Source organism: Ursus arctos, unplaced genomic scaffold (genome assembly GCF_023065955.2).
Source record: "Ursus arctos isolate Adak ecotype North America unplaced genomic scaffold, UrsArc2.0 scaffold_18, whole genome shotgun sequence".
NCBI classification, from domain to species: Eukaryota; Metazoa; Chordata; class Mammalia; order Carnivora; family Ursidae; genus Ursus; species Ursus arctos.
The window spans coordinates 21,659,630-21,672,459 of NW_026622852.1; positions in this window are offsets into that span (position 1 = coordinate 21,659,630).

Sequence of the window (12,830 nt, forward strand, 5' to 3'; positions counted from 1 at the left end):
TTTTTTTTTTTTAAACTGAGACATAGAGGGGTTGCATTTTTCTGTGCAGACAACAAGAAACGATAACCAAGTTTAGGGGCACCTGGTTGGCTCAGTCAGTTAAGTCAGTTAAGATCTCAGGATCATGAATTCAAGCCCCATGTTGGGCTCCACACTGGTAATGGAACCTACTTAAAAAAAAAAAAAAGGCACAAGTTTGTGCACGCATGCATGCACAGGGAATATTCCACTTGACACCAGATAAGATGGGCTCTTTCCTGAGGCACTACATAAAACGTTATTTATTGTGCCTTATAGTTCCAGTCATTCTCCTATTTACGAAGGATATGATTAATCTTCTTCAAAACTGGGCTTTTCATTGGAAATCCAGATCCAATACAGTACTTGCAACTGATCAATTCATAGTGATACATGCATATCTACTAAACAATTAAAGGAAACTTTGCAAATAAGAACAAGGATAATGGATTGGTTTGATTCTTTTTTTTAATTTTTTATTATGTTATGTTAGTTGGTTTGATTCTGATCATATACCCCTAATCCCTGCTCACCAGGCTGCTATTTAAAATACACTAGCTTTGAATAAATAAGTAAATATCTCAGGCCCACCTAATTTTGGACCTCACTGTTTTGTCTAGCTTTGACTTTTCTGTATACCTTTCAGCATATGACAGGCATACTCTCCAATATAAAGTCTTCTTGAAAGGGCTTTGCTACACTAAATATGAAAGTATTGTTTTGCTTCTGCTCTCGATTCAGTTGTTTCTTCTGATCTCAGAACTACATTGACTGTATTTATTTTCCACTTTTCTCTCTTATCCTCTTATAATGCTTCATAGCCTTACCTCAGTCTTTTCTTTTTTTCCTTTTATTTATTTATTTTACTTTTTTGTTAAACGACATTTGTTTTCACCAATGTATTTATTTCATCATTTCATCATTGGCCATTTTTTTCTCAAGAACTGATTTCAGTCAACAAGTCCTCCAAGCTAATAATTTTCAGACAAATTTTTGGACTGTACATTTCTATCAGTAAAATAATTGTATTTGGAGGTATAATTTGTGCATATGGATATGTGTGTATTACTCTAATACTTGGTTTTTTTGCCCAACTTCTACTCATATCTGATTAGATCACCACTGACAAAGCTTTTGTTTCATAATATTGTGGATAACACAGCTGGGAATAGGGACAAAGCTGTCAAATCTGCTAGTGTATTATTAATTGCTTCTGCTTGTATCGGTTTAGTTTTTTAATCTGTATGTCTTTAAATAAATATTTTAAACCCATTTTTGTAACTGTAAATGTAGTTAGATAACATAGTTTATAAATTCTCTCAACTTAGAACATGTAAATTTCAATGTCCCAATAAACTGAAAGAAAATCAGAGTGAGTGTAAGCCTCTGAAGTCCTGAATTGTAGATTTCTCTTCCTTTACTCAGATTGCCTCCCATGTGTTGATGTGTTTGACATAGGGCCACCTGACAAATTAAGTGAGGGAACATTCAGTATCAAGCCTTCTATAAATTATAAATGAAACTTAATTTCTTTAATATATCAATATAGGTATAGGCATAGATAGAGACAGGGGCAAAGATATTGATATTGTATATTTTTTCTTCACTTCAATGGTTGGTCTTGCATAATCTCGAGAATGCACTGATTGCATTTGGAGATCACTGCTCTAAAATAACCCTCTCGATCTCCTTGTCACAAAGTCTATGACTCTACTATTTACATCTTTCTTCAATTCTAGTTGTGCTAACTTCTCTGCCTACATAAACTACTAGTTGGAAAAAAAAAAAACAAACCCTAGCATCCTGCAAAGAGCAAACCAAACAGCAATAAAAGAAATTCTGTCTCCATGTAGCTTTCTTGTCTCTGGTTTTGAAAATGTTCCCCCTCAGGTATGGAGCAAGGGAAACAAATGAACATCAAAATATGCCAACTTGCTTTGAAATCTTATAGTTGTTGATAAAAAAGTAATTCACCTTTAGCTCTTTCTTATCTACTATGAATAAATTATATAGGCAAATTTCTTTTTTCTTCATTTTTCTTTTTTACTGGGAGATGGATAATATCAGTGAGTGGAGGTTAAATCATTCTTGTCTTACTTTTTTGCTTTCTTTTGAAGCTTTGTAATTTTGGGGGGGTTACTTAAATTCTAGTTAGTAAACATACAGTGTAATATTAGCTTTAGGTGTACAAGATAGTGATTCAAACTTCCATACATTACCAGTGCTCATCACAACAAGTGCACTCCTCAATCCCCATTACCTACTTCACCCATCCCTCCACCTACCTCCATTCTGGTAACCAACTGTTTGTTCTCTACACTTAAGAGTCTGTTTCTTGGTTTTCCTCTTTCTTTCTCTCTTTTCTTCCCTTTGCTCATGCATTTTATTTCTTAAATTCCACATGAGTGAAATCATATGGTATTTGTCTTTCTCTGACTGATTTATTTCGCTTACCATAATACTCTCTAGCTCTATCCATATTGTTTCATAAATACTCAGCTACTGACCACCGAGTTTGTGTGAGGCATCTGTTAAAGATTAGAAATGAAAAATATGCCCATAAAGTCCTCATGGAACTCAGAGTTCAGTGAGCAAGACAAACGCACACATATTCAATTCCAGTAAAATCTTATATGTGTATCCCACATATAAGAATACAAGCAAGGGAATAATCAATTCTCTTAGAAAGAAGAAAATTTGGTCTTAAATGATGAATGGCCATTTTGACAAGAAAACATGGAAGAGCAGAACCTTATATGAAGAAGGAAAGTTAGAGAAAATACGTGGAGTCTAAAAACTGCTTCCTTCCCTGTTATGTTTAATGACTAAGACAGGAAGAGGGAATGACTACACACACGACTCAATTTAGTTAGAATTATTTTGTCCAAATGCAGAAAACCTCAAATGTAACCAAACTGGGGTGTTTCATAAACTTTATTTCATGAGTAAATAATTTATTTTTTAAATTTAGAAGATATTATTCATATATACCACAGAGCTATTTTTCTTATGAACAGTGGAATAACAATATTTCTAGCTAACTTCATCATACAGTAAATTCATTTGAGGGCAAATGGCACCTGAGAAAACTACAATAGAATCTAAGAAAAGGTAGGAAACACAAAGACAGGATTTGTGTAGAAGAACTCACATACCTGGGGTGCCTGTGTGGCTCAGTCAGTGAAGTGTCAGACTCTTGGTTTTGGCTCAGGTCATGATCTCAGGGTCTTGGGATCAAGCCCTGTGTTGGGCTCTGTGCTAGGCATGGAACTTAAGATTCTCTCTCTCTCTCTCCCTTTGTCCATCCCCCCCCCCACTTGCATGCACTCTCTCTCTAAAAGAAATAAATATTAAAAAAAGAAAAAAGAAAAAGAACCCACATACACTTTCTTCATTCTGTCTCTATAGTATAGCTCAGTTTCAAAGATTTTATGTCATTTATCTGTTTCATAAATATTAACTTTCACAAGAATTTAACTTGATTAGCTCGAGTCATGAGACCTAGAGGAGAAAGGAGCAGCCAGGATATAATTGGGCAGGGTAATTTTCCAAGCGGCATTATGACTGAAAAAGAGCAGAAGGAAAGATGTGCCTGCAAAAATAATTTATTCATCATTGCTTTCCTTGGCTTCACAGCATAAACACATCATCATTTTGTTTCACACTAACAATTTAACACATGCACGTAGCAACCTTTCCTGTCATATATATATCACAATATCATATATATTATAAATGTAGAATGTATATCTAAATATACAACATATATGTATATATACACACACATACTATATACACACACCTCCTCCCTGCCTCCCCAAAAGAGAGGCAACCATAAACCCAAGGTATAACCTCAACAGCTTCATGATCTCTGAATGACTTGCATTCTTTTTCTTGTTTCTTGTCCTGTTTTTTTCCCTAGATATCCCAGAACCTGTACCATATGTGTCCATGATCAGTATGTCCTTTATTAATAGTATGGAAAAGGAGGAGGAAAATATGGTTTTGGTGTTCGAGTGTAATCTAATAAGCAAACACTATAATATCTACTTCTGTGTTTGTTCAAATCTGTCTGTGGTGCTCTTCTTCTGGACGATATTCCCTTTCTCTTTGCCAAACAAGTTAGCTAACTGGAATACTTTGCCTAAACTTTAATTTTAAAGAATCTGATTTTCTGGTGATTCTGCTTAGATAACACTTTAGTGGTCTTCTTTTAAAATTTACAATTCCTATATTAATTTAAAATATTACCCCCTGAAGATCTTATATTCTGCTCTATTCCCTTCATTTAACAGAAACCTATTTACCAATGGTATAAATTATGTTTTTGTCTGTAGATCCAGTGGCATGATGCCTAAAAGGGCTATAAGATATTTTCAGCTTCTAATATAATGTAACCATTTTTGTATGCCTTGGTGGAGGATCAACCTAGAGTGGCAAAAATGAGATTAATGTCAGAGAAGATCAAAGAATGTACTTTACTGAGTCACTGCTCCCACATCTGCTCCTTGGTTCCTGGACTTCCATATTCTGGCAATAAGAGAAACGGTACTATATAGATAAATGGTTTGGCAAACACAGCATATGCCCCATAATAGCACTCTCAACCAAATGATGTTGGTAGTATCGTCTTGTCATTTTTGTTTTTTTTATCAGAGCCATGTAGCATGTTAAGAGCTCTTTCTCTAAGGTTAACTACTGAAAGAATCATGGCTTTTCATCTCCATGTTAGGACCCAACTGTCCCATTGTGAGAATGATGCTGGCCAAAGGCTCTACCCATTCTGTCACGGACACTTTGGGAATCATTGCATCTGCTGAATGTTCAGACTAGTTGAAAGAATCAGTCACAGTATAACCTGGTATTGCTTTTTCTTGCTCTGGGACACACACACAAATCTCACAATTTCTTATTTCACCTGGGAAATGGGTTTGAAAACCAAAATGTTTTCAAAGTCCTGAATAGCTTTGGAAATACTGTTCGTCCTTCTTAGTGGTGGCAGAACAGAAAATGAACAGTATTTCATTGACTTAATATCCTAGAATGCCTCCAGACTATTCCAACTCCAGAAACTTTCCTAAAGTGAAATCTAAGATGTTCTCTTTGGCTGCATGATCTCCCACTCTGTGGTACTCTCATTTAACACCTATCTATAGTACAAACTCTTACTCTCAGGGCACCTCTCAGGAACCTCTGAATATGTTTCTTGACATAGCAAAAAGTCTTTACAGAGGTTATTAAGTTTAGGAACTAGAGATGGGAGATCAGTCTGGATTATCCAGGGGGGGCCAACATAATAACAAGGGTCCTTACAAGAGGAATACAGGAAGGTCAAAGTCAGACAAGATGTGATAAAGGAAGTAGAAGAGGAGCAACTTGTGGTCAGGAGGCAAGGACACAGATTCTCCCCAGAAGGAACATGGTTCTGCTTATACATCATAGACTTCTGACCTCTAGGACTAAAAAATTATCTATATTTGCATTCTTAGGCCATGAGATTTGTGGCAATCTGTTAAAACAGGGGTTGAAAATGAATACAAGTAATAAAAGGATACTACTGGTTTTACTGGGAAAAATAAACTATTTCCAATAGCTGATATGAATAACCGGGAGCTGCATTATTTTATTCCCTAAGGCAACAACATCAAGGATAGTGTATATAGTTGAAGTCATTTTTTTAAAATTAAGCTTCAATAATCCCATAATTTTTTAAGTCATCAGGAATTTTCAAAGGTCAAATTAAAGATCTAAACATGGAAGGTATGGAAATTTTCACCCCGATTTTTTTTATTTTGTAGCTTTTTGGTGGTGGCACTAATATCTTTGAATTTCCTGAGGATATGTCATTACTTTTGTAGGGAGAGGAGTCTCCTAAAGCTTCATCCTGACCATTCCTGCAATAATGATCTTTACTGTGTAGTCAGTGATGAATTCTTCCATTTTCTGAGAATATTTAGATTATTCATCTTAGAATATGAGAAGGAAAAAAAAAAAAACAAACAAACTAGGATGGGTTTGAGGTAATAATCAATCCTCCTCTATCACTCGAACTCTACAAGCACCTCTTCTTCCCAGTAGGTCACGGTAATACTCGCCATGTTGTACCCAGTACTTTCCAAAAGTTTCAGCTATTTCTCATTATCCTATATAAAGTTGTTCTGGATATTAATCTGGGTCTCTTTAAGGAGAGCTACTGAAAGACTCACAGTATATATTTGTGGTTGTAAAATACGTACAGTTTCCCCTTTAAGACACCATAGCAACTGTATTTCATTTCAAGTAACCTCCTAGCTCATTGTCAGGTGTATATGCAGATAATAATTTTCTACGTGATCTGGTTACTTTTCAGTCCACTATGCTCAATATAACAACCACGATGAATGAACAGATGAACATAAAAGATCCAATCCAGCATTGCAATATCTCAAAGTCTGCAATAATACTTCTTTCTAGATATTTGATCTTTTCGGGATTTTTGGTCTTTCAATGTCAGTTAACACTGGATCCAGGTTTGCTTTATCTAAACCAGAGGCAGCAGCTGGCTTCTTAAACTCACTCAATAAATGCAGAGACTCTGTTGAGAGTAACTATTTCAATAAATCCAGTCTTATCCAAGATTATGTTCCCCAGCCCCCTCCTTGGCTAAGCTTTCTCAAAATCCAATCTCACAAATAATTTCCAGGCTCTGACTACACAAATTACCAAATTCCTATAAATCCTTCTGGTACTAATTCTTAGCTTCACTGTTCTAATTCTGCATTTCAATCTCTGTATATATTCACGATTATGGTCAGTAGTCTCTCAACAATACAGAGATTGTTTGATTTCTCTTGATCTCATTCTCATATACTGCACCCTAATTGTCCCAGTAATTGGGGATATATTAGTTCTAGAGCAGTGCTTGAATTTTACATAAGAAAATTTGCACCAACATGGATGGAACTGGAGGAGATTATGCTAAAAGAAGTCAAGCAGAGAAAGACAATTATCATATGGTTTCACTTATTTGTGGAACATAAGGAATAGCAGGAAGATTGTTAGGAGAAGGAAGAGAAAAATGAAGGGGGGTGAAAACAAAGGGGGAGAAGAACCATGAGAGACTACGGACTCTGAGAAACAAACTGAGGGTTTTAGAGGGGAGGGGAGTGGGTGGATGGGTTAGCCAGGTGAAGGGAATTAAGGAGGGCATGTATTGCATGGAGTCCTGGGTGTTATATGCAAACAATGACTCATGGAACACTACATCAAAAGCTAATAATGTACTGTATGGTGACTAACATATCATAATAATAAAAAAAGATAACTAAGAAGGCTATAAATTGAACTGACTTTTAAATTCAGCAATCTACAGACTTAATCTCTAAGGTTGCTTTTTTGTTTTGTTTTGTTTTGTTTTGTTTTGTTTTGGTGATCTCAGCCCTACAGCTATAAGAGAGAGGAGATTTTTTTCAGCCTAGTCACAGAAAGGCCCTGAGTTTCAGTCCATGCCTTGAGGCAAGCATTTTAAGATTTGAGTTTGTCATTCTTTTGTTTTTAAAACATGGAAAACTGTCAGAAACAACTCTCTTTACCCATGCTTGCAGAATCATTCGACCTTTCTGAGCTGTTCTAGGACAGCAGTTAGTCACCCAAAGCTTTACTCATGTTGGACACATGGTTCCAGGTGACCACAGGGAAATCCTTAATTAGCTGTTATACTGCTGATTACCTTGGGGCAGTTACTTTCCAGTTGTAGAATGTTAATGGGAGTTTCAATGTCATTTCCAGCATTTCAATGCTACAGCCCATTATAAATACCCCACATTACACTGAGGGTCTGTTGCATGAAATTCACTGAAAATCTTTGTGTCTGTTACTCTGGATACTTGGGCTGGATAAATTCACTCTGGACAACTTAAACTTTCATAATCAAAGATAAAACTAAAATAGACTTCAGGAAGGACAAATGTTGGGAGAGCTCTTGAGATTTAGGTAGATTAATCTATCTACTGGTTAAAGTTGATAATAGCAGTTAAATTGATAGCAGAATGGACTAGACAGTGATAACAGAAACTACTGCATCAGGAAACAACTGTATACACATGTCAGTGTGTATAATGCAATGATTAAGAGGGAGGGTTAGCAAGTCGGGCTGAATGGGATCAAATCCTGACCCCATTATTTGCTGGCGGTATGAACTCAAGAGACTAGCTCTCTCTAAATTTCAGTTCTTCGTCTGTAAAATGGCAATTATGAAAATGCATATGGTAGTTGTGAGGATTAAGTTAACTAATGCAGTTAGCATATAGGGACTAATCCAAATTAAATATGTTTAAGACACTTAAGGATTGTCTATTGATTTAGATGTGGATAAGATAGACAGGTGATAGATAGATATGTATTCTATACCACCATTCTAATACAAGTTACCCTGTAGTCTAGATATATTTAATTCATAAAACAGCATGAGAGAACTGAATAGGGAAAAATCAAAATCTCTTTTCAATTTTCTTATGACTTCACAACTAACTAAAGGTGAAAAGGGGCAGCGAGTAAGCTCAGCAATTCTCAATGGTGTAGGGGATTTTTTAATATTTTTTCTTTCTTCTTAAGTAGTTCCTCTCTTATTAAACTATGAACAGATGCATACACGCGTATTGAGTCAGATCTGTAAAGCATAAGCAGAATTTACCCTCTATCTTCCAGTATTTTTTCTGTAATGCAGATTAACAGTGGTTCTCATTTATTTCCCCAGGTAAAGAACCAGAGGACCAATAGGAGTTGGGGAAATACACTTTGTTCTTTAAAAATCAGCACAACAGAGACAGAGCATATAGGGACAAGATATTCTGATTTTTATTTATCCTTTCATGTAACCAGTGACAAGGTGACTGGTTTGCACTTGCATGCTGAATTTTCTGAAAAAATAACTTTAAAAATGCTCAAATAAAGGCTATCCTAATAAAAGAACGAAATTATAAAAATCTCAAAGTTTGAAAATAGAAGAGGTTCTAATTTACCAATAAGACTAGATGATTATATTTAGATTCTAATCTCTCCTTAAACTACCAAATACAGGGGTGCCTGGGTGGCTCAGATGGTTAAACATCTGACTCTTGATTTGGGCTCATGTCATGATCTCTGGGTGGTGGGATTGAGCCCCACGGGCTCTGCACTCAGCAGGGAGTCTGCTTGAGATTCTCTCTCTCCATCTCCCTCTGTCCCTCCCCATGCACTCTTTCTCTCTCTCTCTAAAATAAGCAAATAAATCTTAAAAAACAAAACAAAACAAAAAAAACTACCCCCCAATACAAAACTAAACTGATGATACATGACAGGTCCCTTTGGTAATTCATTTACCACTTGAATCACATTAGATGCTTTAGAAGTTAAGAGAAAACCTGACTAAAAATGTATCAAACTGTAAGAACTTTTATGATTCAGGATATTAGTAGGCAGGTAGTTCAGAGTTTTGTTCCACCACTTGCAAAGGCCAGTACACACCCAAGATTTTCTGGTCCTTTTGCTAAATCACCTTCAATTTGACAATATCTCTTCAAACACCCTATGTCAACAGGTCGGTCTAACACAAGGTTGGGGAAAGCAGGTAAAGACCTTTCTCCTCCAGCCACAGATGATTTCCCTTTGTCTTTTATTGGCCACAACTAAACCATGTATCTGTTCTGAGATTGAGAAAGAGACAGGAAAAGCTGGCATTTTTTTCACCTCTGTAAGTGGTTAAAAAGTAGGAAGCATCACTAAGAATACATGAAATGACGAGAGGATGGATGGCTAGTTGAGTAAGAACAAGAATAACAGACTCTTTATTATTTCAACTTTGCTACACCATTTTCTGGATTACTCTTTAGTGCACTGCAACTTGGTAAACCTACGCTATATTCAAACCTCAGAAAATAGTGTGATACAGCCAGAGAAATGTAAAAGCATTCCAATGCCCATTCACTAATACTGCATGACTACAAAGCCCAACCATCTGCTTTGTCATCAAAGGCGTTCACTTTGGCATCTATCATCCAACAACAGTAACATTCCAAATAAGCAGTTTTCTCATGAGAAAGAGGGAAGAAACAAATTCTATTGTGTTTCTGTTTCCATCTTATTCTCCCATATTCTAGGTTCATAACTGCTGAGGCGGGAGTGGCAAACACAAAGGGTTAGCATCAAGTCTTACAGTGGTCAAAGTATGATCAAAAGAGAACATTTTTCTTCTATGCTCACGTCTCCTGTTTCCAGATATTTATTACATAAAACAAGAAATATATATGGTGTAAATGTAGGTGTGGTGAACCACAGTGAACTATAGTTCCTTTCTGTCCCATTTTCCTAGGATTCCAGATATTTAGACGAGGAAAAACTACCCCACAATGGAATCCCTGGTTATCTCCCTTCCATCTTCCTACTTTCTTCTTCCTTTCCTAATTTCCCCATAAATCAGGTGGGTAAGTATTACAAACAATAGTTACAAACAGGGATATTGCTATGGTATTACGGAGGGAAATGTTACTTGATTTTTTTTTTAGCACAAATCTTTGTATTATAAGTTTTGAGTTAAAGGAAAGTTCCTTCAGTTTGTATTTTATTATGCATTTTTATGACTTGAGAGTATAGTCATATGGAGTAGAGATTCTTTTGATTACACTATTAAAAACATATTTCCTCAATCTATCATCTATTACATATGTTGCTACTTGGCAGCTATTTGAAGTTTATAACCAAAATATGCGAAATTCTTAATAGAAATTCTAGTATCCAGGGATCTTTTTAACAGCATGGGTGAATTTAAGAGGAAATAAATATTTCATATTTGAGCAAAACTTTTGTAGCTTAGGATGATTTCCTGATTCATGTAGGTGCTACCTTTCTGACCTACGTTTCCTTTAATAAAGATCGAGGCCACTGGTCCACCTACTGAAGTCTGCCGTTTGTAGACAGCCTTGCTTCTGGACCTCGGGTACATGACACTCTCCATCTTGTTAAATCTTCCCCCTATGGGGAAAACATTTGAAGTGCCCCAAAGTGTATTATGAAATTCTCTTTCAGAGGGAGAGTTGACGAAAATATAAAGTGCCACGTTTTCTTTTAGCACCTAGGGCTAATGCAATATTTTCTCTTATTCTCCCAAAAGATGCCTGGGTTCATAACTGCTGAGGTGGGTGTGGCAAACACAAGGTGTTAGCATCAAGATTAACCATGGCCAGAGTCTGCAGGTGTCACGTCCAGTCTGAGTGCTGCAGCTCTCCCTCTATCTCCAGCCTCAGGGTCCACTCTCATTTTTTGATTCTTGGACAAATAAATGCAGCACTGACAGGAGCCAGAGCAGATGTCTCAGGTGCAGACTGCCATGAGATGTAACCATTAGACCCAGGTTATGAAAACACAGAACAGAGTCCCATCTTGCTAGAGTTTTTAAAACCTCAAGCGATGGGTGTAAGAGAGGTCATAGAAATCTTACTGTGACTGTTCTGCCTAAACTTCTACACTAGACACAAATTTCAGATGGGACAAATTCCAGACTAAAAGCAGACTGGATTTTTGAGAGTTTTCGCCTGATAGAAATTAGCAAGTGTACTTCCTCATTGTAACTAATGGGACCTGTATATTTATGCATCTATGTGTTCACGTGACCTATACTGTGTACTCAAACACTGATGCATGTTTCATTAATGAAAAAGTAAATGAATGGGTGAATGAATAAACGTTGACTTACCCTCCATATCATAAGTTCTATAATTGTGACTATAGGAAATTGCCTTGTAAAGTTTCTCCCTTTTTTTTTTTTTAGTCCAGATAGTCTTATTGGTATCTCAAAATGACTATAACACAGACTAACTTATATTTTTTTCTGTTTAAAAATCTATTTTTTCATTCTCTGGCTCATGTCTTGGTGAATGACAATAATGTCTACGCAATCATCCAAACCAGAAATTTCAATCACTTTACTTTTTAATTCTTTCAGTAACTGAGTCCCTTGGGTCTTGCTTCTCAACATGCTTGGTATTCATACCCTTTACTCCAACCTACCTGTTCCTGCTGCAATTTAGGGACGCATTACATTGACTTGGATAAGTGAAATAGTATCTTAAAAAATTGGTTGCTCTCTAGTCTCAAGGATCTCAAACACTTTCTCTGAAATATCTAAAAAGAATGAATTAAATTATGAATCTAATTTCATCCCTCACTTGCTTAAATCTCTTTATCTTCATTGCAAAGCAGGTACAACCAAAATGTGCTAGTATCATGACTATCTATAGATTTTTCTGTAATATTGTCATGTTCTAACTTCTTTATGAATACATTTCCTATCACCTCTGTTTCAAGAGTAGACCTGACACTGCTTTTCTTGTAGTAAAATTCTTCCAGTGCCTAAGAGGTACTCAATAAAGGAGTAATAAATAAGTGAAAAATACAGATTATACTGAACTGAAGTCTATTTGTTTATACCTCCCCCTTTTATCCTAGAGATTATTTTAGGACCTTAAAACTCTACTCCTTTTTTTGTAATAATTTACAGATATGAAAGCTATTTCAATAATTTAAAGATATTCCTTCATAGACCTGTCAATCTAAGCTGAGAATCATCTCTTTTCTGTGCTGATCTAATTCTTCATTCTCTTCTTGAATTTTATCTTTAATGTTTTTGTCAATTATAGAACTATCCAAACATAAGCAGAAGAAAAGAGAATAGGGGCACTTGTCTGGCTCAGCTGGTAGAGCATGCAACTCTTGATCTCAGGGTTGTGAGTTTGAGCCCCACATTGGGCGTAGAGATTAATTAAAAAACAAAAATAAAGGAAAAGAATACATACTGAGTC